The sequence below is a fragment of the Agelaius tricolor genome, unplaced genomic scaffold (genome assembly GCF_023055355.1).
Source record: "Agelaius tricolor isolate 1412-34295 unplaced genomic scaffold, bAgeTri1.0.p SCAF_9, whole genome shotgun sequence".
Classification (NCBI taxonomy): domain Eukaryota; kingdom Metazoa; phylum Chordata; class Aves; order Passeriformes; family Icteridae; genus Agelaius; species Agelaius tricolor.
The window spans coordinates 26,774,582-26,800,731 of NW_027269269.1; the positions used below are offsets into that span (position 1 = coordinate 26,774,582).

Genomic DNA, 26,150 nt, shown 5'->3' on the forward strand with positions numbered 1-26,150 from the left:
GTTTATGAAGACAAGCCAATAAATCTAGAGGAATATATTTATACAACTCATCCTGAGATTACATAGTTAAATTCAATTTTTTTCAAATAGACAGAGCTTCTTAATAGACAAGAGCTCCTTCTCTGCAAAGGAACCAAGTTCCTCTCTGTGCCACCCAGATCTGTTGATTTGCCATTAATGTCAGCTTTTGTCAGCTGTACTGAGTGCTACAAGTTGCATTGTAGAATACTTTATATACTTTAAAGGAGTAAGTACTCTGCCACTTCCCTGTCCTGCTTTTGGCTGCCCTTAAGTAATACATATATAAGTCAGAAGGTGAGGAGCAGTTCTGGTAGCTTTTCCTTTCATAAATCCTGCCATTTGCCAATTGCAAATCCAGGTACAGTTCTCATAAAGATCTCTTCCAATTCTGTAGCAACATATGGAATGGTTGCCATACATATGAGTCTGAAAACTTGTTGCAGTACTGATTGCCTTTTCCATAGCAAACAGCAAACTTTTTTTCAACTGATCAGACAGACTAAGCTTTCAGTTGTTGATCCTTTTGCTAAATCTCCCTGATACATGGAATAATTTATATGAAAGAAGAGCAAGCAAGAGGGTACCATGCAAAGCTAGAAATCATCATCATCATGTATCTGAGTTAAATCTGTGATAATAATCTCAGGAGGGCAAGGTGATGTACATTTTCTGGAGCTCCTCCTGGCCTTTTGCATTTATTTAGACTACAAATCAGCTCTTGGATGATATTCATGTAGATAGCAGGAGGTCCTTTACTTCTGTAGCTTCCAGTAGAAGAGGACCAGCTAAGAGCAGGACTTAGCAGTAGTGTTTTCTACATTAGGTGCTATAGGAGATTTGAGGATCTCCGCATCAGGAACACATGCTAATAAAATATGTGCCACATAGTAAAAACTCACCTGGGTGAAATGCTGCTCCTTCTGATATCAATGGAAATTTCCTTTTGACCAGGGGTTGCTATGGCAGCAAGCAGTGGAAATGAGAACAAGGACATTTTGATATGTCTACACTGTGGATTGCAAATTATGATACCCGAGTTAGTTTTAAACAGTCTTGCAAGGAGTGGTCTAGTTAAGGCAGCCTGAAACACCACGTGGCCTAATTTACCATGCTAAACAGTTTGCTTTCCTCTGTGCTCAGGGTATATTCATGCCTGGGGTAGAGCAGAGGGGAAGGGATATTTGAGGAAATGCCTCTTTTAGGGCAGTGGGATAAGGAACAGACTGTGACAAGGAGTAGTCTGGGGAGGGAGAAATAACATGAGAGAAAGTAAGCTACAAAGCAAGAGGGGCAGCAGTCCATGGAGTCAACTGAATGGAAGCAAATCCAACAGCAACAGAAGATGTGCAAGTTTGGGGAGCCAGGGTCCAAAGAGTCCAAAGTCCGTGGCAGTGAACTTTGCTCTCCTCCTTGAAGGTCAGCTTAGGGCTCCTGTTTCTCAGAACTTTCTTCGTCAGGAAGACACTGTCAAATCACTGAATGAAGTGTCCTCACAGTCTTCCAGTGGTTGATCCCCTCATCAGCGCCGTTTTAGTCGAGCTGCTGCTGGCGCTGCCGGCTGAAGTGGTGGAGTCCTGTATTACAGCTCCACAGGTGCCAACCCGCCCCAGCCTCCGCAGCAGCATGGAACAGCTTCTAAGTTGACTTTTAAAGAAAACGCTGAGAAATTATACTGAAAATGCATTACTGTAATGCTAATGTTACTAAGTCAAATACTTAAAAGTTAGGAAATGCCACAGCTAATGTTGTCTGTGCAACCTGAGGGAGGGCCCCGTGTACCATTACCATGCTTGGTAATTACATGACAGCACTGTTTCTTCAGTGAATCCCTGCATAACGTGGTCAGGTCCTCTGCATATTTTATTAGAAATGTAGCCCAGAGCTGTTTTGCACTCTGTTGGATTATTTCTTTGGTACTGACCCAGGGAAGAGACTTGTCTGTGTCACTGTGCTCTACAAAATCTCATCTGAAAAGGAGTCAAGGCTTTTGATGGTGCTGTATTTCTCTGAAATCTCCTTTTCTGTTCCTTGGGATATCTACCTTCCTTAATATTCGCGAAAAATGCATATTTTGGGGAGGCTGGGGATAGAACTCCTACATAACCTCGTTAAGCCCAATGTCCCAATTGTTTCTACAATGCATCCCTCTCTTATTGACTGTTTGGGTCTTCTGTAAACTGTGCTGAGTCAATGGGCCCCAGAGGGGCTGGTAGGCAGATGGGACACAGCCAGCCAGCATGTAACATTTAAAAAGGTGAAAAAGGGCAGGAACCCACCTTTTCCCATAGCAGAAGTTGATAGAAGGAATGAATAATAGTGACATCTCCCATCAGCTCTCCATTAAAAGCAAAACACATAGAAGCTGGTGCCAGATTTGCCTGGAGACCTATGTCAAAAAAATGATAAAATTAATATAGAGACATTGATAGAACTTCTGTCTTTTGTTTCTTCCTTCCTTAAGCATTTATACCTAAAATACAGAGTGAGGGGAGAATCCCAGCACTCCCTCTGAAAGGCCAGCAGTCAGCTGCATTGTGAGTCCTTTCTCTACTTTCTTCCCATGCTTTTGAGTGGCACTGGCAGGTTAGTCATGCCCATTTAAAAGTTTATATACAGCAGATGTTCACGGAGCTGATCAGGAATTATGGATTTGCTGTTGTAGCTGCAGCCCTGTATGAAATACAGAAAATGTATTTGGAACACAGAGAATATACTTGCCTTGCACAATAAATTCAAACACCTCCCTTGGTGCTATTTGCTCAGGAGGGGACATCTGAGCCCCTGATGAGGGGACATTCAGTGTCCTGAAACCCAAAGCGGTTCCCTTCCTTCTGACAAGGGAAAGTTCTGGCAGGGCAGGGGTGTGATGTCCAGGGGCTGAACATGCTGACAGCTCCCTCCCAGAGCAGGGTGTTATCTGCTGCCTTCCTTCTCAGAGGGAGAGGCCAATTGGCCCACACCTTTTAAGAAGCAGACTTTGCACAAGTGTCATAAATCTCTGCCTTGCCTGCTACACAGTGCTGCCACTGCGCTGGGTATCACCAGGAACCATCCATTTGAACTGTACTTCATTTTGCAGCCCAGGGCAGAAGAAATATATTACTTTGCCACCTATTTGGGGGGATAATTTCTCCACCTCCTTGATGCCTGAGACTTGTCTTACCCCAATACCTAGCACTGCCTTTTCACAAAATCTCCGTCTGTACCCTGTCGGTGCTCGATTTGTCTGTATTTGTGCAGACATGCATGGCAAGGATGTGCTCCCAGAGCTTGTGCAGTTCCAGAATCATAACATTCCGGTGATCCATCAGGAAAATTTGACTGAAGGGCAGCATGGTCTTCCCTTAAGCAAGCCAAGGTAGCAGGCAAACCTGCACTCCCTTCCCCACCCCGCAGGACAGGTAGTCTTTGAAGACTGTGAGAAGGTGCAGGTGTTTATTTTGGCAAAAGCTGCAGTGATGTGTAAAAAAGGAGAGGGAAGGGATCTCCCAGCTTTTTGGAGATAGCCTCTGTATAATGCCATTTGAATCTTACTTTTTGTTTGGTGGTAAGTTTTAATAGTTATCCTTTGAGGATTTTCCCTGCGAGCTTATCTGAATACACCAACAGTCTTTTTTGTAATATTCGCATTTCCCCTTTGGTTCAGCCGAGCCCACTGACAGATCATTCAAATTCAATTGTTTTATGTCTAAGCCGAACAGCTAATTAAAGTAGGGATGATTAACCTGACTGGCAGTGTCGCTCTCTCTCCCTCGCTCTCTCGCTCCCTCCCTCCCTCCCTCCCTCCTGTTCCAATCAGTCTTTTTCTCACACTCTCCCTCTCTCTCCCTCTCTCTCTCTCTCTCTCTCTCTCTGTCTTTTGCTCTACTGTGTGTGTGTGTGTGTGTGTTTTTTTTTTCCTCTCTCCTAAACGTGGTCTGCTTGCTGATGGCAGAATGGCACTCGGAGATTTGTGCATTGTGTCTGGTTTCCTACGGGCAGGCTGACCCAGTGCCTCTAGGGACTTATCAATAGACCACTCAGAAGAGACAGAGACAGGAGAAAGGAGGAGGGGTGGGGGGGGAGAGAAAGAGAGAGGGAGAAAGAGAGAGAGAGAGAGAGAGAGGGAGAGAGAGAGAGAATCAATATCAAGAATAGAAGGAGCTCCGAAGCCATTTTTTTTTTTTAAAGAAGTATCAGGACTTGGGAAGAGGGTGACAAAGAAGGTTTTTCAAAGAGGCAGTGGAGGAGGTTCTAATAAATTTGGAAGGAAACAGTTCCCTGTCTTGGGAAAAAAGGAGAACTCCTGGCTGATTAGCATTCACACCAGGTATGAGATGTTCCCTACCCCTTATCACTGTCGCAACCGAGATGGAAAAAAGCGCTTTACTCCCCCCCCCGGTTTTTTTTTTTTTGGTTGATTGTTTTGGTTTTTTTTTTTCCCTTCTTTCCCCCCACCCCCTCAGCCGTCTCTGCTCTTTAAGTAGATGGAGCGAGCGTTTATTTTGGTACGGTGGTTGGTGGTGGCAGGGGGAGTGCGAGCTGTGGGCATTTGTGTGCTGGGAGCAGGGAGAATGGAAGCAGGGCAGCGGGGAGGGGGCGGGTGGGAGAAGAGCCGGGAGTGTGTTACTGTGTCTCCTCTTTGTGCACCCCTGGGGGGGGTTACCCAAGTTCATTTCCAGCAGGTGGATTTAGACAGGGAGTTACTTAACGCTTGACCGCCAGTTTTGAAAAAAAGGAAAAAAAGGGAAAAAAAAAAAAGACCTGCTTCCTATGTCTATTAAAGGAAGCTCCAATTTTTTCCCTCTCTCTTCTCTCTCTCTCTTTCCTCTCTTCCTAACCAGACAGCGGGAGGGTTTCTGGCTCCTCGCCAGCCCAAAAGCCTCTAAGTGTTTTGCACTTGTTTCAGGGAGCCCGGGGATTTTTTTCAGCATTTTCACTAGAGAACAAAGAGTTCTTTACAAAGGAAGGGGGAGAGCGAGCTTAACGCCTGAGATATGTTTTTCTATTTTTATTAGGGATTTTTTTCCCCCTCCTAAAAAGAATGAGAGAGAAGCAAAGCACAGAATGTGTGGCAGCAACAAAATAGATTGAAAGGAAATGCAGTTCCCTTACCTCCAAATTATAATTTGGAAATAATAAGAACAGGAATGGAAGGGGGACAAGAAGAAGTGAGTTTGGTATGTCGTTCTTTTCTCCCTTTTTTAAACTCTCTCTTTAAATTCCAATTGCTGTTTTGCCAACTTACCTAGCATCTTTTTTTTTTCCTTTTTTTTGGCATGAAAGTTATACTGCAAACAGTTTCTGATTACTTAAAAAATCAACCAACAAATTTTTACCGGGAGAAAAAAAAAGAGGGAAGTGGGGTGGTTTCAGTAAAAAAGAAGCAAATTAGCGGGAACAGAAATCTTTCACTTTCTGTCACTTAGAAAAAAAGTTGGTAATGGCTTGTTGAAGCTAGGATCCTAAAATACAGATGGGGCACTAACGTCTGTGTCCACGGACCCAGCTTTCCCCTGACCATCTGTCTAAAAGTCACCTCTCATTGGCAGCACAAATGATTAGTAGGAGCTCAGGGAATTTTTTTTGTTGTTGTTTTGTTTTGGGTTTTTTTGTTGTTGTTTATTTGTTTGTTTCCTTGTTCCTCTTGTTAGGTGGACCTTCTTTTAAATGGCTCCATTTCACCTTCTGAGTTTACTTCTTCAGTCGAGCCCCAGATTGAGGGTTTCAGGATAGACTTTCTTGCTCTGTAGATTTTTTGTTCTTCTGAATGTGTTTCTTATAGATACACTCTTTGTCTATTTGTACGTGAAAAAGGCACATGTCATTTACAAGGGAATAGCGCATCACGTTTAAGGAGATGTTTGATTTGAATTTTGTTGCATACAGTGTATAGCACACAGGATCTTCTCTACAGCATCTCCTGTGCAGTGCTTAGAATGTTTGAGAATATATACTGTTGCAAATTCAGTAGCTTAAGGAAGTGCCTTCTTTAGCCAAATTCTGCCTTCCTTCCTATATTGATTTGTATTTTCCTGGCTTTGACAAATTGGCAATCTAAGAGCAGCATCATATAGCAGAGGTACAGAAAACAAGAGAGGAAACTGCATGTTATATCCCCCCTAAAAATCCTCAGCACACAAAACACAAAACTAGAGAAAATAATTAGAGAGTTACGATGCTCTTTCTGGCTGCACTACTACTACAATACCTTGATTTTTATTTTCATGCTGCAGGCTTTCCTCAGAAGAGGTTGTCTGTTACAGCTTCGTAGGCATCACATATCTGTTGTAACACTGCTTTTAAGCAACACCTATGCATTGTGTAAGTGTACACAGGAAATTAGTCCATTTACATTTCCTCATGTGATGAGGGGGAGAAAAATCCATCCTTGGGCTCTGCTTGCACCGCTTTAGAAATCCCAGCACCCTACAGTGCCAAAACATCCTGCAGGATACAGCCTGTCCCATGCAGAAACTAGGGAACAGGGAAACTGTCCATGACAAGTGAAACCACCAGTTAAACACAGTTTTGTTTTCATACCATTATCTAGACTGAGGGCTTGCACCCCCACAGCTTCATTAGCTGGGACTCTTCCCTCTCCAAAGCTGCGGTGGGCACAGCTCTCCCAGCAGAAGTTGGGGACTCATCACGGGCTGAAGTCCCCCGCTCTGAGTACAGGTTCCTTTGCTGCAGGTAACCCAGGTGTTCTGCCTTTCCATGGGCAGCAGCAATAGTGATGCCAAGCTAAAAGTACTTAGCGGGCTCCCCAGTTTAATGTGGAATGTTTGGCCGAGAGGGATGGACTACGATAACAAATAGAAAAACTTTTGGCAAATTCCAAATGCCTTTATTTTACTTAAAATCCTTGCTTTCCTCATTCCTCCAGAGAGTTTTCCCAACTGCTGATGTTTTTCATGGTCTGAGTATTTTGACTTTACTCTCTGAATATGTGACTTTCCTTTCTTGCTCTCTCCAAAAAAGAAAAAAAAAAAAAAAGAAATCACAGGAAAAGTAAGCAAAAGAGAGCAGAAATGGGACTTGGCCTTTGAAGTTTTCCATAGGGTAAGCAGTCTCGAGTTTTTCTGCGTGAATATTTTTTCTTCTCCCCCCATCCGACCTCTCCATCCCCTCTTTATTTTTTTTTTAATCCCACAATTTTTTGGTGAGAATTTTGTATCTGCAACCCTGGAAATGGTAATATACGAGAGAGGTCAGAACAGAGCTGAAGCCTAGATTTAGCCCCCCCAGTCTCTAGAAGGCATCTTCCAGTGACTGTCACTGCATCCAGAAGTAGGGAGGATGATAGCTTTCTTTTGGGCACTTCATGGACCTAACCTGAGACTAACACATTCACAGTATAGGAGAAAAAAGAGAGAGGGGGAAAAAAATTTAGAAAATGGGGAAAGAAAAGCTCTTTGAGCAGTAACACACTGGCTCTTTCTTCCTGCAGGCAATCCGCTCCAGCTCCTGGCGACGTGTCCTGCACTATCAGATATCATATGACTCTTTATTTGGACTCCCGTTAGCAGTATGGGCCTGTTAGGAGGCTGTTTGTTTTCTTTTCCTTTCATTTCCTTCTCCTTAGTTCCCCCCTATTTTATGTGTGCCCGTGTGAGCGTATCCCCTTTATAATCTCTCTTTTTGTGCTGAAGCTTTATAGAAAAGAAAAAAAAACTTAATCATTTCCCAGGGCTGTTTTTAATCCTCTGCCAAAATTGAAGTTCATTGTCGAGTTGTAAAAATAAATAACACCTTTTGGCTTTATTTCTCTCTTTTGCTTCTTCCTGTGCCCTTTCTGGCATTTCTCGGTGTGTCCATATGTACCCGTACGTGTCTCCCTGTGTCTCCTGCCTGCGTGGGTGAAGTTGGGATACACCTGTGTCAGTCTAAGGAGGAGTACAGAGCTGCCTGCTGCTGCTCCGTGCCGTTCCTTTCACTTTCATAAACTTCCCTCTGTTTGTTTATTTATTTCATCTGGGCACCTTCTCCACACCGAGTTTGAAAAGCTGTCAGGCAGCGATCCCTGTACTGGGGTTTTCTGCATTTAGGTGAGCAAATGGGGGAAGTTAGGGCTGTGAGAAAATGAAACGTTGTGCTGGAGGAAGAGAGGATGAAGCGCGAGTTAGAAATTAGACACGCTTTGTGTACGCCGCCCATAAAAGTTTCCTGCATCAGAACTCTGGTGCCTAATAATAGGATGGGGGGAGCCAGACAGCAGCCAACAATTGAAGGTGTGTAGCAAAGTAGCCTTGTGGCAGCAGCATTTCTGATACCGAGTCACATTTAGTTAAGATGATATTTTTCCCTGTTTGTGCTGTCTTTAGTACTGTGTTATTTAGACAAACACCGCTGCAAAACTTTTTTGTCTGAAAATGATAAGTCATGTCAACAGAAACACTGAATTGAAATCAAATTTACTAAATCGTTGCAAGGAAAAAGGTCTGTCTTTCCAAAAGAGAGGTAATGTTTTGTTTTGATACTTTCCTACGCAATGTTTTAATTTCTCTTAATGAACTAAGGATTTCTGTTGAGAATTGTTAAGAATTGGTTTTTAAAGCTGGGGGGGGAGGAAAATCCTTAAAATATTCCAAAGTGAGAGGTTTTGAAGGAAGGAGATTTAAGTTTTATCAGAGGAATTTAAAGCGTTCGGGTTTTTGTTCATTTGCTTCAGTTTTTTGCAATCTGAATCGTAATATACTTTGTCAAGCAAACCAGTAAATGAGCTTTTTTCACAAGTTTGCTCCCTCTGTAATTATTGCTGTATTTTTATGGAGCTTGGTGGTTTATTTGTCCGAATTTGGTAAGATCAGCAAAGCCGAAATCCTGTTTTCTCTGTAGAGACACAAAGGAGTTACTGATACTTTCTGTCAGAGGTAGGTGCTTTGGCCAGCCAGTCCTTCTACCAAGTTGTGCTGTTCAGCAGTGACTGTGTGCGGGCTGATCGCCACGCTCCAGGGAAAAGTATGGACAGATTTTGGGGTGTGATTTATATGCATTTTGGGCTGATATTCCTGTTAACACAGCTGAAGAACTGTAAGTTTTAGCCCTTCCTCTCCAGTGTATACTTAGGCCAGTGTACAAAAGCAATCTTTTAAGTGAGGCAAATACAGACCAGAGGGTTTCTTGTTAAGAATCCAGAAACAACTGCATTTCAGCTGTACTGTAGGTGTGTAAATTGAAGTTGCCTGGCTAGTTGGTGATGTTTCTTACTTCTCATCTAAGACACCTTCCCACTGAAGTCAGTGCAGGTTTTCCTGAGAAAAGGTAATGAAAAACAGAGCTAGAAGATTAGGATTTAGGGTGGTCCCCTTGAAATAGTGTTGGAAACCAGAAACGTAGTGTGTGCTTGCACAGCACAGCACCCCTCTGGAGCCCGCAGGGTGCACTCACTTTAGTGGAGGGGCTAGAGCTGAGTTGACTCCTGCAGTCTGAAACTTTATTTGTATATGCCTCCAGTTCCTCCAGATAAATACCAGTGTCTGCTTTGCTCTCAACAGCACACCGTTTCTTTTTATTTAGTTTCTGCCAGTTGTCCCAATGAAGAATAAGAGACTCTTTGACAAGAGGCAACATTTTCAGGCTTCTTTCCTTTTCTCTCTTCCTTGACCAACTTAAAACCAGCTTCACTGTAACGTTTCATGCTTAGGCACATTCATCGTCCTGAGGAAGCAATTACAGACTTTGTTGGAAGAAATCTAGTTTTGAAGTAAATGTTATGAATGTTTAAGAATTGTGTGCTCTGTGTGCACGGTACATGATGTTCCCTGGTACTCTACGCGTGCTCCAGTACTCTGAGCAGTCCTTGCTGTGGGTATTGTATTTATTTGTCAGCTCATTCTGGTACCTGCCCATGAATTTAATTGACTTGACAATCAGTAAACAGCTCCATGATAAGGCTGAAGTTTGAGAGCAATGTAAGTGGGAACTAAAAGGCTTCTTTCAAGTTTTTGGCCATTTCAATGGATTGTTGCTCAGCATATTTATTTATAGGACAAAAAACCCCACGCTCTTCAGACTTCTTCAACAACATCTCTGCAGAGTGGATTCTTTCATTTCAAAGATGTTAAAAGCTTAAATAATTACAAAAGACATATTTAGCTACCTCACAAAATAAATATAGCAAAGAGGTGCAGAGAGCTGAAAGCGAAGTGCTGCAGCTAATGCCTGAAAGTGCTCTGGGCTGGGCAGAGGAGGACAGGCTCTCTGCTGCTGAAGTTTTGTTAGCATAACTTGGACTGGGTGGAATTGCACCAAAGTTGTGTTTTGACTTGGCTTAACTTCACTGCTTTCATCTGACTTTTTTTCTGAGCCAGCCCAATCCAGATCTGTTCAGCGCTCGGGAGGGTGATAGCCAAGGGACAAAACAGCTTGTCTAACACATGTCTCTTTAGTGCACCAGTGTGTGGCTTGTGAGGCCTCAGACTGGATCACCACTGTCAAGAGAAATGTGTTTTCCTACAGCGTAATAAGTTGTCCTGCTGCTTTCAGATGTCAGAGATCCCCAGTTCAGCACTTGGTGAAAAGGTCTGCTCTCAGAAGAGGTTTCCCTTCCATTTAACATTTCATTAGTGCATGCAAGTCATGTAAATGTGATGTGGCCAGTAGGAGCAACAAATTCTGGCTTATTTTTTGCCAGGATATATGTATTTGCTCTATGTCTGTATTAATGTTATGGTGCGATGATATTTCAACCTAAACACCAATTTCAGTGGCTTACCGCTAGAAAATGAGCTGAGTTGAAATGTCAAGTAGTTGTTCCAAGCTCAGAGGTGAAGCTTATACTGTTTTGGAAAGTATGAGGAAAGTCATGGTTACTTTTTTTCTCTTTTTTCTTTTTTAATGTGTTGGGCAGCCACACTAAGACAGGAGCATTTTCTGATTAACTAATTACTGAAACCCATTAATTTTTCCATTCTCTTTCTATTTTTAATTTTTCTTACTTCTTCAATACAAAATGAAAATTATAAAGAGCTAATTTCCTTAAACTAATTAGACTCACAATTTTAATCTCACAAAACCCAGGAAATTCCAAGCGATGTTTTTTTGTAACTCTGCCATGTTGCACATGCCTCTCTCCTCTTTGAAACCCTTGTCTTGGCCTTCAAAAAATCCTGGGAAAACACTCAACACTTGCCTGAGCCAGCCTTCTTGGTCCAAACTCTCCTGAACTTCTGGCACTGCCAGGCATCCAGATCCAGATTTTGTGATTTGAGCTCATCATTTTTGAAAATAACAACCTGGAATTTCCAGACATTTCTTTGTAAGAAATTAAGGGTATAAAATAAACAAAAAAAAAAATTAATATTTAGAGTGAGTCTGTTTCCATTGAAGCCAGCCCAAGCAGAATCCACATCCTCTGGCTAAAATTTCTCATGGCACTTTCCAAAACTTGATTTTTGCTCAGATGGCCTTTTCAGTTTTGACCATCTGGAGAGCATTTAAGTTAGTTACATGGAATATTCTTTAGGCAGTCCTCTGAATAGGACTCCTAAAACTCTTTGACCTGTTAATCTCAACTACATATCCCATCAAGCCAGCGTGAGAAATAATTTTTGTTCCGTGCTCCCAGAGAAAAGGGTTTAGTAATAATTTCTTTGGCTGGAGAATCAGGAAATACCAGTGAAAGCTCTTTGAAATGAAGATGCCAGAGTCTTCTTCAGTGAGATCAACTGTGATAGGTAGATAGATGATAGATAGATAGATAGATAGATAGATATAGATAATCTTTTTTTTTCTTGTTGAAATATATCCCCACAATTTTCAGAAGGCACAGAAAATTATCAGTGCCACAATAACCTTGTACAGCTTGAGAGTGCTAAGCAGGGCAGATCTGAGGCAGACATCCCTGCTGATGAGAGAAGCCACCAAGCTGGTTTCGGGCTTTAGTTTGTGCCATTGCCTGCACACTGCTGAAGCACCTTGGTGTACCCTACAAGGAACCTTCCTCTCTGTAATCATTTTTAACATCCTGATCCAATTCTTCAACTTCTACTTTCATTAAATTCTCAGCAAAAATGGACCCTCTCTAAGTAGACTCTACTTCTCATACAGTTAAAACTTCCATCCCTCATAAACAACAAAAATAACACCAACAACTACTACATCAAAAGAACATATATAGTAAAAAGTTAAAGGGAACATTGATTTTCAGCCTATTAATTTTGTTTTATGCTCATGTCAGACACCATAAGACTTTTCTCATGCTTGCTTTGGAGAACCTTTGTGAAACTCTGTAGAACTGCACCAAGCAAAGTCAGTGAGAAGCAATCTTGTTTCTGATCAAAAGGAAGTAATCTGCCAACTAATGATGACAGAAACCTGCAGAGCTTAAGGTGCTCCTTTTTATCAGAGATATAGAGATTCAGATTGCTGCTAAAGATTACATAATGTCCTGGTTAAATTTCAGTGAAGGCAATTGTATTTGGCCTCCTTGGATTCCCTCTGAAGTGTCGGTTGTGCAGAGCAATGTTCAGTTCCAGACCTCAACCACACCATAGGGGTATGGAGCACAGTTCAGCAGCTGCCACCTCCCACTCTTGGGACGGCTGTATTAGCTCAGCTCAAAGTAATCACTTTGCAATTTGATCAATGACTGACTCAACAATGACAACAGTCAATACCTCTCATCCATACCTTCATTTGTCTAAAATGCTTGTTATAAAACTTGACAGCTTGGATCTCTTCCCCTCAATGGTCTGGTGATGTTTGTAAGAACTATCTCTATTTTGCAGATGAGGAAACTGAGGCCCAGAAATGTTTAAGTGACTTTTCTAAATGCACACAGCAAATCAATGACAGAGCCAGAAGAATAATTTGGGAATTCTGGTTCTCAGTCTCATGCTCTGAGCACTAGGAAACACTACCCCTCTGAATGTAAGTTATTGTTATTAAGATGTGGTTTATCTTTCATGTGAGTCGCCATCTGTTATATTGCCTACTTGCTATTAGTTATGAAAGCTATTCAAATTTTAAACTGTTTTGCATTCTCACAGCTACTTAAGCCCACAGTAGACCTTTTGACAACAGTAACAGCGCTTCTCATGTGAAAGAACTGGACAAATATTAACTCATGTTTTTTCAGTAAATTTTTGCGATGCCATAAACCCACAGTTTAGACTGAATTTAAACAGACCTTGAAAAATCCATGTATTCGATGCCGATTGGTTCCATGTCTGTCAGTTGTACTTCAGTTAAGATATGACTGTATATTCTCATTGATATGATTAAGAACATAAATATCCAAATGGTAATTTAAAGTAAATTGATTGCTTGATAACTTTATGTATCTTGGGCCTAATAGCTCTGTGGCTGCTACGGTCCTTTGAACATGTAGTTGGAAAAATGTATTAATCTTGGGCTCTTAGTGATGCTTCTGGGGACCTCAGTGAGCCAAGGAGAACTAGGCAGGTGTACTGGAGGCAGTCTGGAAAAGCCCTGAGCAGGAGCTGGGGTGGGGACTGGAGTTTTAAAATGAGAAAAGGCTTTTGAAAAGTAGAAGTTGCTTTTTCTCTCAGTGTACAGGTGGCTGCTAGGGGAATACGTCCATTCAGATCCTCACAGTCAGCCTTTTTAAAAGAGCTATGATGCCCAGGCTTGAGAAGGGGTAACCCCTGCAAACAGGGGGAAATAGCCTTGTAGCTGAAGAGGGAAAGAATTGTCGCAAACTATCCAATGGCTGCCAGCAGGTGGAAAAACAGGGACACTGCCAGGAAGAGTCGGAGACAGACTGGACACTGATGCCTTTTCATCTCTGAAGATGGTCAGGTGGGAAGGGCACTTTCAAAGTCATAACCAGTTACTTTTACGAGACAAAGCCTACTGAATTTCTGGAAGCACTTTTGTTCAGCTGAGCTGGAACATATCTTTCAGAGACTGAAACAGATAATCCTAAAGTTTTTAACTAATCAGGACATGTGGTTATCAGGAATGACCACATATTTAAGACAATTATTCTGAAGATTTTAAAGTCTATTCTACTTGTTTTGAGTCTGAATTTGACTTAACTGCAGCTATGCCTTTGTCTGATGTATTAAGGAGCCCTCTACTGTCAGAAATCTTCTCCCCATGCTTGGATTAATAAACTTTGCTGGTCTGGCTAACAGGTGGTAAATTTTTGACACCCAGAATAGAGTTAGAGGAAATGGGGACATGAGTAATGGAATTTGAAGTGAGAGGTGAGGAGGTACTGGTGGTAGAAGAAGTGGGTGAATAGAGAAGAGAAACAGTATGCAGATTGGGTTTCTTTTTGTACTTGAATATATAGGCAGAAATGAAAGAAATATGTGGCTAAAGTCAAAGATCCAGTCATAAAGAGGGAAAGAGATGGGAACAAAGGAGAAAACATCTTGAGAATACACACAGAAAGTAATGTGAAAAGAGGAGTATCATAAAGCTATTAAAGACAGGAAAAAGAAACAAATTTAGTCTGTAGCGGTCAATAAGGTCAAAACAAATGGTAAAATATCAGAAGATGTTAAGAATGTAACAAAAAGTAGCAATAATTCACCTTGGATTAGGGCTTCTCAAACAGCGGGTACTTTCCCATCTCACAGGAGGCCAGCGGGCTTAGCTCATTATGGCATTGAAAACACACTACTTAATCTGAAGGTTAGAGAGGGGTTGGTACAGTTTTGAAAGGTCTGAACACATTCAAACTTTGTGAAAAAGACTGGCCAAATTTTCTGCCCAAGGCCTCTCTGTGCTCAGGATTAAAACTCCAATGTTCAGGGCATAACGAAAGGGAGGCCTAATTAGGCAAGAGAAAGCTCTTCTCTCACACATAGCTTTTGCTTCTTTTTTTTTTCCCTACCAACAAAGGAACAAAGAATAGGGTAACACTTTATTACGGTAAGTGTACTGTTCGTTTTCTCCAGTTGTTTCTCTTCCAGCCCTCTCCAGAGCAGCACCTTTCTTTGCTCTGGTGGCTGGAGCACCACAGAATGGAATCATTCCTCACCCGCTGCCCACTCATGGTGCAGCCTGGAACAGGTCACTTAGCCCCTGGCTTCAAATTACTCCAGCCAACTCTAAAACCAGCTGGTGGTTTCCTTTCTCAGGGGCAGCTGAGAAGATGGCATCAGCATGGCCTGTGAAATGCTTGCAAAATAATTAGGTTCAATTAGCAAGGTTGTCTCTGGATTTCACACAGTTCAGTGTGAAGAATTCTTGCATCTTCAAATATTGTAGCATTTCTCTCCTGTCCTCCTTCACCTGTGAAATATCTCTGGTAATGCTTATTATTGAGTGTGAGTGTAATGAGGGTTTCATGCTTGGAAGATATTAATGTTTTCCTCTTAAAACTTGATAAATCCTCTGGCCAAGATAAAAGTCTGGTTAGTTTTTATTAAGAAAGAAAAAATATTTTTCTCAAGGACATTGATTTGCATGTGAAAACGCATGACTGGTCCCAACCAATCTGGCAAAATAGAGTAAGAGAAATGATGATTTCAAAACTGGCCATTGTAGGCCAAGCACTGAAATGGGGCCAGTCTGGATCATTCAGACTCACTTGTATAACAATAACATCCTTTTAAAAATATCTAAAAAAAAAGCGCCATCCTTTCAAACTGGTTTTGTGAGGTTGACTTGTCTCTGATGCGAACAAAGTGCATGTAAGGAAATGCCATGACACTCACCGCTTGAAAGAAACACATATCTGGATATTCTTGTTGATGGATGGATTACTGAGTGTCGTACCCCAAATTCTTTTTTTAAAAAGCTATCCTGTTGCATCTGTGCAAGCAAAGAAAAAATATTCGAAAGGGCAAAAACCCAAAAACTGTTAGAAACATGAAAGTCCTTTCTAAAGCCATTTCTCCTTGTCACTGGTATGAGAAGAATTTTCATTCTCTTTAAGGCTATTTAAAACATACTTTGGGGCTAAAATGACAGAGAAGGCAATCCAATGCATTCTCAGCCCTGAAACCACAATCAGTTACAGATCCTTGTTGCCACATCGCATCCAGTGAGATAGCTTACTGGAAGAACTGGTCAAAAAACCTCAATATTGATTGAGGAAAAAAAAGTAAAGTAACAAAAATTTGAATGTTCTCTTTCTCCTTCCTCTCATTCTTTTTTCAAAGGAGAAAAAAAAATGCAAAACACTGGTTTTTATTGTTTAATTAAATTAAATCCCCATTTTCAGTGATTTTGCTTTCTGTGAATTTTAGTTCTTGTTTTTTACATGAGATGAAATACCAGGAAACTGGGCAGGCCGTTAAAATTTTCATTAATTGTTTTGTTTTGATTTGGTTTGGTTTTGGTATGAAAGATTATTCTCTCAGTTTCTGCTGCCCTCCTGTCTCTCTTTTCCATATTCCTGCACACTCCTGGCTGACTCTGAATGGCTCTTAACTGTTCACTTATTAAAGAGAACAAGTGTGGTTCCATAACTTCATTGATTTAAGTTGAGATCATGGTAGGGATGACTCTGGATTCTGGAAATTATACCAATCCTTGAAGATATTCTTTGGAAAGCAAGTAGGGAATATTATAGCATCTCTTCTAACCAGGATGAATATCACTGCAGTCAGCAGTAGGTGTCACAAGCTGTATGGGTACATCAGGGATCTGACACGAGAACACTTGTGTTCATAATGTTTCTGTCACTTACCCAATGAACAATTTCTGACTTATCTATTTTGGCCTGTTTTCTATGTCAGCATAACTTGGTACAGGTGATAAACCTAAATTTCTAACATTTTTCTGACAGACTACTTGAGGAGTTATCTATATGTATGGCACTAGTATTTGAGGTCATTCCTGTTGGAAGGCCAACACACCACTGATTTTTTTTCATTGCTAATATTTATCTCCATGAAAGCATGATTTTTTTCAAAGCACTGAATAATGCTGAAATTAGTATTCTCTGTAATGATGGAATTAAACCCCATAATTTTAGAATAGATGTTGATACAGCATTGTTGTCCACCTGTAGCATCTTTCCTATTAAGCCAAGTGAAATGGCAGTAGCATTAAGGAAGAAAACTTAAGTGGGTGTTATTGACCAGATGGATGCAGCTGTTCTGTTACATTCCCACCATTTTGCATTTGAGCTGTTTATTTTCACTCTCTGGCTGTCAGTCATCACATGAATTACCACTGAGAGACTCTGTCTCTACTGCAAGATCTATAGTCATGGGTCCACAAGTCTGCTGGAGTGTCTGTGCTCTTTAGTTCTGTCTTCTCTGGTGTTTCGCCTCTCCAGGTAGGGCTCTGCAGATTGGCATCACAGTTTACTCTACTTCCAAGAAGTGCCAGACAAAAGTGAGGCAGAAATTTGTCCCAGTAGGATTAGAGGAAGCATTGAGTGATTTGACCCAGTCAACAACTGTCAGGAAGCATTGCTGCTTGAGGAAAAGTAAATGCCTCATTATTGCTGCTAGACAGATGCACCTCAATAAAACACCTGGAAGTGGTCCACAGACCACAGACAGAACGTCACTGAGGTTGATTTTTTTTTTCCTTTTAAATGGGGAGAGATAGCAGACCTTGTATTTTTAGACATAAATTGTTCATCAGCAGGGGTGAGGAAGCAATCTATTGCAGTTGAGTCTCATGCAGAAACCAAGTGTGTTATAAGGTTGTGTCCCTTTCATCAGATGTGGACTGCGGTAGGGGGAAGGACATCAGACTGCCTGGGCCATCACTTTGAGCTCGCAGGGCACATGTGACTTGTGGCGAGGCTGAAAGTGAGTGAGGTAACCACAGAGTAAGCTGCTAATGATGTGGATTGTGGGAAGCACTGCTGATAGGAAGCAGACAGTTGGATTGATTAGGTCAGCCCCAGGGACTAGTTGTTTTTCTTTCGCCATCCTGGGGTGAAGTTAAACCTGCCATTGGTAGTAATGAACAGCTAATACAGATCAGACTCTGCCAAAATAACAACAGTGGCATCAGGAGCAGAAAGTTTTGCAGATTTGTCTGTGTGTGCACTTGCTACTGGTGTTCCTGGTGGGTGGCTGAATCATCCTGATGGCATTCAACAGGAACCAGCTGCTGAGAATATTAAAATGCAAGCATTTATTCCTCTAGAGAGACAGTAGCATCTGCAAAGTTTTCCTGTCTTGATAGTACAGATAATCCCATGGAGTATTCTCTAGTAGTTTTTAACTCTCAATTCATTTATACATGTATTTTAAAGCTGTAAGTGCTTTGTGTCTGCACAGAAAGGAGACCCTAGTTTTAGATCTGAGGCCACAACTGTCCTAGGCAGGTAGTTTGCAGCCCTATGCTCAGGCTGAGGTACCTTACATGGGAAAAAAGAAGCTGGACTTTGCCTCCTCCCCCTCCCACCTTTTTTCTTCACCCTCATCTTGTCAGGAAGAACTACCTTGGGGGCTGGTAATTCACAGAGAAAGAATCCTTGGCTATGATTCTGTAACTTCCATATCAGGGTAAGCTCTGTCTTGAAATTTATATTAGCAACAATTTTAAGAAATTATGAAAAAAGTGAAAAAGCAATTTAAAAATGGCCTGATAGAGTAGGATGTTCAACATACCCATTATTGTTTGTCTTCATTGTTCCCCGAGAGGAACATGTCACTTCTCAAGCCTGTAAGCAACACTCCCCAGACCAAAACTGTTCAGGGATACCTGTGGAAAGGAAACTGGGCCCTAGAAGCTTTGAGTAACCCATCAAAACCAGGGAGCACTCAGCACCCATCAGAGGCTGGCCCTTAGTCTGACATGGTCCTAACAACAAAGGTCATAACCATCACAAGTGAGGGAAGAGAAAAAGCAGATAGTAGTAACAGTGGGGGGGGGGGGGGGGGAAATGGCAATTTCTTCTTTTTAGTCTTTGCTTAGCTCTGCATATCTCTGCTGCTTTCCTTAGAATATGTTCTCATGCAAATAGCGTGTGATTTCACATACTAACAGTGTTTACAGGATGGGAAGGGCAGAGATTCTGCACATGGCATATGATGTGAGTAAAGGGGCAGGATTGTTTTATGGAGAAAGATAAACCGAGTTCTTTAGCAGTGTGACTATAATGTTGGCACAGAGAGAAGAAACAAGCTGTAGGCAGCCAGAGCTGTATAGCAAAAGAAAGGGTGAGGTTTATGATTTAATTTTAAAAGGAGCATAACTTGGTGCACTCGTCACAGTAGCGTTTTATTAAGGTATTTTATCCATATCTAAATAGCCTTGTTTAAAATGTCTGCCTAATACCTCATGGCTGTGAATAGTTTGGCTGTTTTTCTAAGCCTGAATATTAGTACATGGTGTTAAAAGAACAAACTCGCCCAAGGCAGCAAACCTCCATTCCTGCTTCCACCTTTTGTCATTTCTAGTCATCCTCAGAGCCTGTCAGGGCTTTGGGTTTTGACAGAAACTTACAGACAGAAGAGGGACCACAAACACCACTCTACAAAGTTTATTGATAGCCTCTCTCATGATGTGACAGGCCAAGGAAAGCTGTTGCAGGAGAGGTGACAGCAGTGGAAGCACTTTATAGCCCTTCCTGATTTCAGCTTCTCCTTGGAAAGAGCTGTTGAAACCTCTTAGCGGTGTTAGACATATAGTTTAATCTCAGTAAGACATCACAGTGATGATGCATACATCAAAGACTCTGTTGTGTTTTCCCCTTTTTATGTGAGTTATGTTTGCTCATTTGTTAAAAAAAATAGCATAATGATTTCAATTTTAAGAGGCTTAAGCCCAAAGCTTTGGAAAGTCTTAACAAAGAATGATTTAATGAACTGGCTATTGTGTTTATTGTTGTGCTCAGCTACTTAAGTATGTCATAGGCTCTGCAATACAAACAATTAATGGTCAAGCTTCTGAGCTCAAGTGCTACGGTCTTCTGCCTTCAGAAAAGGAGTAGCAGCATTTGAGGTCTGCTCCCACTTAAGCAGTAGTGCAGTAAAAATCCAGTGGATTAAGACTAAATGCCTTGGGGTTGGATTTGTTGTTTGTTTGTTGGTACAACACAATAAAGTAGAACTTAATCCTGAATAAGAGCAGCACTGGAAAATTTCAGGAACATACTGAATAATACTTAAACATTTTCATCCCAACATTTCCTCTAAGGATGCATCTCTCTTTAAAAAGTCATAGGGAAGAAAAGACTCTTGAGCTTTGTCTTGGATAATGCTGTGGGTGTGAGTGAGCTTTGCCCTGAGAAGATAATGCCCACCAAATTTAGGAATGGTTGATCTGCACTGAAAACCCTGCTGTTAGACCATGGGACATCATATGGCTCCTAGTGCAGCTCAGCTGACAGTATGATGTTGGTACCCATCCTGAAAGCCACACAGGATGTATCCTAACAAATCCTGGGGACTTTGGTTCTCCAGTGAAGTACAGGCTATGAATAATCTTTAAAAATTATCAAATCACCCTTTTTTGCTGAAAAGATTTTTGCTTTTCAGTTTTATGATTTCTGTCATGTCAGCTAACTGCTGTTCCAAGTAAAGGCAGAGGAAGTGTCATTTTAATGCTGCTGTATTTTGTCACGGGTATTTCACATCTTCTATTTTCACTGCTTATCTGCACTTTGTATTTATCACTGCAAAATGATAATGAGAAGGTGGGGGTTAAAGAAAGTAATGAATTTTTAGAGCTGTTTATTGTCCTCAGACAGCATGATCCTCTAGGGCAATACCTCCCCCACCTAGTCTAAGCAGGCAGAAAAGAGGCATTTGGACACAAATTCAGCCACTAAGAATGAAGTCAAAGCTCAGAACTATCATAAAAAATTCCATCCTGAGAAGATAGGAAAGGCTGAGGCTGCCAGTGGAGCAACTGAGTATCTACAGAGCTATGACTTGGTTTTCCCTTTGCCATCCCATGGCTAAAATCAAGCTATGTCTCTGAGTTATTTACCTCTCTGGCCACAGGAAAATGGCAAACTTAAAAATCCCATCAGTGCTGTCCATGTAGCAAGAACTGCCCCTTTTTCACCTCTTAATATTGTCACATCTGAGTAGCAAACTACACTAACTCTCTAATAACTATTATAACAATGGTTACTGCTGCATTATATTTTATTAGCAATGCTTTTCCTAATAAATTTGGATCAGGCCTTCTATCATTCTCCAGCCCAGTCCCATGAATGAATGCTTCCCCTGACAGCTACCTGTTCAGTCAGCCCTGTACTGTGGTAAATAAACATTCTACCAGCATAAGGTGTCCCACCAACTCCCCTCTTCATCTCTAGTCTGTTTACATTCAGTGTAATTCTTTGACTCAAACCATCTCACTCACAAAACTCCATCTCTTAACCTTTTATTATTCAGTTCTCACTCTGTGGGTGAAAGGAATAAACAGCAGTTGCTGGAACCCAGCGGCTGAAACAGTTGAGAGTTCATATTTCTTTAGAGGCAGAATCTGTGAGGATTTTTGCTCCAAACTCTTTTTTTTTTTTTTTTTTCTTCTTGAAGATTAGGAAAGAGTGTCACACATGTGTGCCCTGGCATGGTAACTCTTTGCCACCTGAAACAGTAGTTGTTCATACTGACAACTAAGAGAAAACACAAATTCAGCAAATATACCAGGGCCACCAAAGAAGGGCTGCTGTAGCCCACAGACTTTCTTGCAGCCAGTTGACATTATCTGGATTTTCTTAAAATTCCTGGATAGTTTAAGCCCTGAGACAACTATTCACATAGCACTGGTTTTACAGCATCTTTCCAAACATCAATAAGGTATCCTCTGCTTCCATTGTATTTACTGGGAGAAAAAGACAAAGATGTGGCTGGAAGAAGAATATAGCTCTTTAGTTTATGGAGCTACATTGTCTTTGTGCCTTAGAAAAATATAACATTTTCTTGCATTTTAAGAGAGGTGAAATAAAGCGTGAAGATAAACACTTTATACCCTTAAGCTTATATTTCAAAAGTGACTTCTAAAATTGTGAGTACTATGTTTAGAAATGTGGAATTCTGGAGCAAGTGAAATTTTATTCTAGGCTCATGAGGAGTTTTATTTCAAATCAATTTCTTTGTCCAAAACCTGGTTGGGAGCAAGTATGTGAAATTTAGCATATCAGATTGTGAAAGTCCAGCAAGACTACACAAGGCAAATAGGGGTGGATAAGATACCAGGATACAATACTGTGTTCTTCATTAGAGATGTTGGTGAAATCTGAGTGAGCCTTCCCCATGGTTTAGTAGAAAGTTAAAGAATCCAAGGGACACAGAATATCTTTTGGCTTCTTGAGGTCTCTGATGTTGAAATACACACAACAGTGTGAAGAATGAAGAACAAGTCAAAAGGAACATTTCTGCTCCCATAATTTCTCTAAAAAAGCCACTTTTGTATAGTAACTTCTCCATTAGCTCTCAGTTCCAGCTATAAACTACAGGGATAGACATTCATTCAAAGATGAAGAAGCCTTCATTATTTTTAGAAAGTTCATCATAGCACATTTACTTGTACGCTGCAAAGTATTTTCACAATTTAAACCTAAGGAGTTGTCAAAATAAATGAACAAAGTATGCTCTGTGACACTTTATGTATTTATATTTTGAATTGTCTGTTGAACTGCTTGTTAATTTGAAAAATTCAGTTATTTGTGATAGGTCAGCATCCTTGCTGTTCCCCTTGAATTAGCAAGATCATGTTCTTTTCCTGACTAGCTGTGCTCCTAACAGCAAACACATTCACTGAGACAGTTCTGTTTGGGCTGGGAGATCCATGGCTGCCTCAGTTAATCCAAAGGATTATTCCATGACAGATTATCCTAAACGAAGGTTTTCCCAAAGCGCCTGCTTTCTGAAAGGTCACATCACTTCAGAGTCAAGCCACGTTTCAGCGCTCGCAGGAGGAATTCCAGAGGGAAGGGACGGAGGTGGCAGAACTGGGTGCCATGTGGTAGGCATGTCAGCGCGGGGAACGGCATGCCACACACCTGCTTGGGGCTCTGCTGTGCCACAAGTTAACATTTTGATGAGCAATTTCCATTCTGTTGTTTTCTCTCAACACATGGGGTTCAAAAAACAGTTAAAAGAAAACTGTACCCATTTGCTCATCTCAAAAGCCTGTGATTTCAGAAGAGTCTGCCAGATTAATTTTCACATATAGAGTATTTCAGAGTTGAAATGCACAGAGGAATACAGTTTATCTTTTGAAATTGTAGTGTGATGGCCAGAGAAGAATAGGTGTGTATTGCTCAAACTTCATGGAACGACACTGACTGATGGTTATAATTGTTTAAAAAAAAATCTATTGTGTAATCACAACCTTCAGAGATTTTTCAAGTCTATGTTAATAATCATGAATACTTGCCTCTCTAGGAAGGGGTTTTTAGTTGCTATATAAAAAAAACTACAGACATGCAACAATTATTTTTCTGACTGCACATCTGTGAAGAACCTGCTTTCTTTAATAACTGTATTTGAACTAGTTTTCCTTTAAACTTGCACTTGGATGATAGAATAAAATCTATTAGTCTGCGACATTAAAACCCTTCATTTTTGTCCATATTATCTCCATAAAACCCTATTGGGTGTGGGCAGACAGGAGGGCAGGGAGGGGAAATATCTGCAGAATTCCATTGGCGTTGCTGCAGAAAGGATGCAGGTCTCACGGAGCACTCTTACTCAGACTTTATATTTTCGTCAGAAATAGGCTAGACCTTTGCTAATTTACCCTGAGCAGTAGCTGTCATGCAGTTGAGGAAAGACTGTATTTTGTATTTTCTGGTTAAACCTCTAATCTGATATTCATATAGCAAATTTGGTTGTAAATTTTGGCTACTGAAAATTTTCTGGCTTGCAGTAGGCCTGTGTCTGTGTAATTGGAAGACAGAAGAGATTCTCTCACTATAATCTGATGCTTATCTCCATCTTCCTTAAGGCAGGAGAACAGCCAAGGGATTTAGCATCTTCCTTGTTTTCTTGCGACCTACTGAGATTAACTATGGTTAGAAGCTCTACTTCATGCATTTTGTAGCAGGATGTCCAGGTAGCTGCTAGATACCTTTTGTTGCTGAAGTCTGAAGCATTAAATTATTCAATAACCCCTTGTTGTCTTCCAGGAGAGTATAAGCTTGTAAAAAGCAATATGATCAACACAAAAGTCATCCTCTGACATGCCCTTGCACCCATAGATCATGTTCATGCAGTTGCTTGTAGAGCAGTTTTATAGGTTTCTCAGTAACCTTTTACAGAGTTAATTTCACTGGTCCCTTTCAAGGGGTCCACTTGATTATATACCAGTAAAAAGAGATGGCATTTGAGAATGGTTGATATGCTCACAATTTTTGTAAGCAGAGACCTTGATGAGTTCCTCCACAGTCAGTCTCCTTGGGCTAAAATTTCAACGTATTACATGGGGATTTAGCCACTCATTTCCCATAAACATCAATGGGAGTCATGTGGCTAAATCCCTGTGCAACACATTGAGAATGTATTCCCTTATGTTTAAACTCATTTTGATGCAGATGCTTTCTTCTGCAGGAAACAAGCGAAACATAGAAGCCATTTATTTCTTTCATTTGTCTGCCCCAGTTCTCCAAACTCCCAAATTACCTTCTCTTCTGCCTAGGTACCACAATATCTCACAGGAGTTGCTGAATCTGTGTGTGACACCAAGTTGGAGGCCAAGCTTCAAGACATTAGGACAATGGATGCTAATTGGTATTTATTACCTACTCATGTGTGGGGAAAATTGGACAGATGACAGGCTGTCCTTTCACCCATGAGAACGAGATTTTTCATTTCTCTCAGTCCTCCATCACCTGCTGTATCACATATTAAAGGAGAGCCCACATGCTGTTTTTAACTAGTGGTCTCTAACGATGAGCTGCAGTGAAGGATCATTGCTTGGCTCTTGTGTGCTTTGTGATACTCTCCCAGAAGGTTCAGGGATCTGCTATGAACACTATATGGAGACTCTACTAACTTCCTTAGTCAGGAAGAGGGTCTTTTAGACTAATTATTGGAGGGAGGGGAAATGAAAGGCTATCAGGATGTAGGCACAAATGTGAATATAGTATTTCAAAATCACTGGGCATGATTTTCAGTAATGGCATATGTGTGTTAAGATGCAATTTTGTGCCTGGAAAGAATTGTGTTCATTATAAATGGCAGGTGCTTTTAAAGCATTTAAATATTGCATTTTCTATTTCCACCTGCACACCAGGTAACTGGGTATTAATATGCTACTAGTTGAGCCCATGATTCATTGCAGGTGCAGTGCTTGGGAAATCAAGGATTGCATTGAGGTCCTGATGAAAATCATGCCCTCAGGCACATCTGAGCTCCATTTTGATCAACAAGCCAAAAATAAGACTTTTATTTCAATTACAGTTCGTCTGATTTTGAACTTAATGATGCAACTTGAAGTCTATTGGCTTAGCTCCTGAGACCCAGGAAGGAGGATGTCTGGGACCTTGCCTATTCAGTGGAATAGAGGTTCCCATTAAATTCACTCTGATCTCATTACATGTCTTTTATTTGGTCAGAAGCTCTATTTTTGCTCTTCCTGGCCTTATTGAATCTGTTGTTGATTCATTGTGCAGACTTGGTATTAATGAAAAAGACTGCCTCACTCAGGTCTCTCTGGAGGGTGAGATTTTCCATAGCCCTGTGTCTGTAGCACACGTTGGAAGCACAGACTCTGATGGGTTGCCTTGTGAAACTAGATTCGAGCAGAGCTTTATTAATAGGCTGATGAGATGTATCAGCCTGGCGAGGCTGCCTGCCTCCATAATGAGCGAGGGCTGCATTTTACTTCACTTAACGAAGAGAAAAATCCTCAGCAATGCCTTTTCTGTACCCCTGCTATCCCTGCTCCACATTCCACTTTCAAAGACCGCTTTAAAGGTCTCTATTATTCCAGCTGCCTTTAGGTGTCACTAGAAGCTTTGGGTTCCTCCTGTTCCTCCATGCCTTTGTGTGCTGAGCCCTGCCCTGCCATTCAATTGCCCCAGCAGCTTGGGGGTCCCCTGGTTACCCCCAGCGACTGCTTCCCTTGTTTTGTGGTTACAATGCTTGTCCACGCGAGTTGCACAACATTAGGTTGAATGAAAATGAAAGTAATTCATTTTGGTAGCTTTTCTCATTTCCAGCAAAGCTGGATGTCAGAGGCTGCCCCTGCATTATTGAATTGGAAACTCTGCCACAGGAGAGGATGATCGTCCTACAGTATGTTGTAGGCTGAAGAGATGCATTTTCAGCTTGCGTAACAGTGGAAGGGCTGAC

The 26,150-nt window shown here is 41.2% G+C and overlaps 1 protein-coding gene and 2 long non-coding RNA genes across 5 annotated transcripts in view; all 3 read left to right on the top strand.

The window, feature by feature from the left end:
- ZBTB20 (zinc finger and BTB domain containing 20) overlaps nucleotides 1–26,150 on the top strand; it is a 474,982-nt gene that overhangs the window by 378,563 nt on the left and 70,269 nt on the right. The window lies entirely within an intron of this gene.
- Nucleotides 3,817–5,180, top strand: LOC139593195 (uncharacterized). The gene is made up of 2 exons (XR_011680208.1): nucleotides 3,817–4,330; nucleotides 5,019–5,180. It is a non-coding gene; the product is annotated as an uncharacterized lncRNA (long non-coding RNA).
- Nucleotides 6,525–7,767, top strand: LOC139593196 (uncharacterized). Its single transcript, XR_011680209.1, has 2 exons — nucleotides 6,525–7,065; nucleotides 7,454–7,767. It is a non-coding gene; the product is annotated as an uncharacterized lncRNA (long non-coding RNA).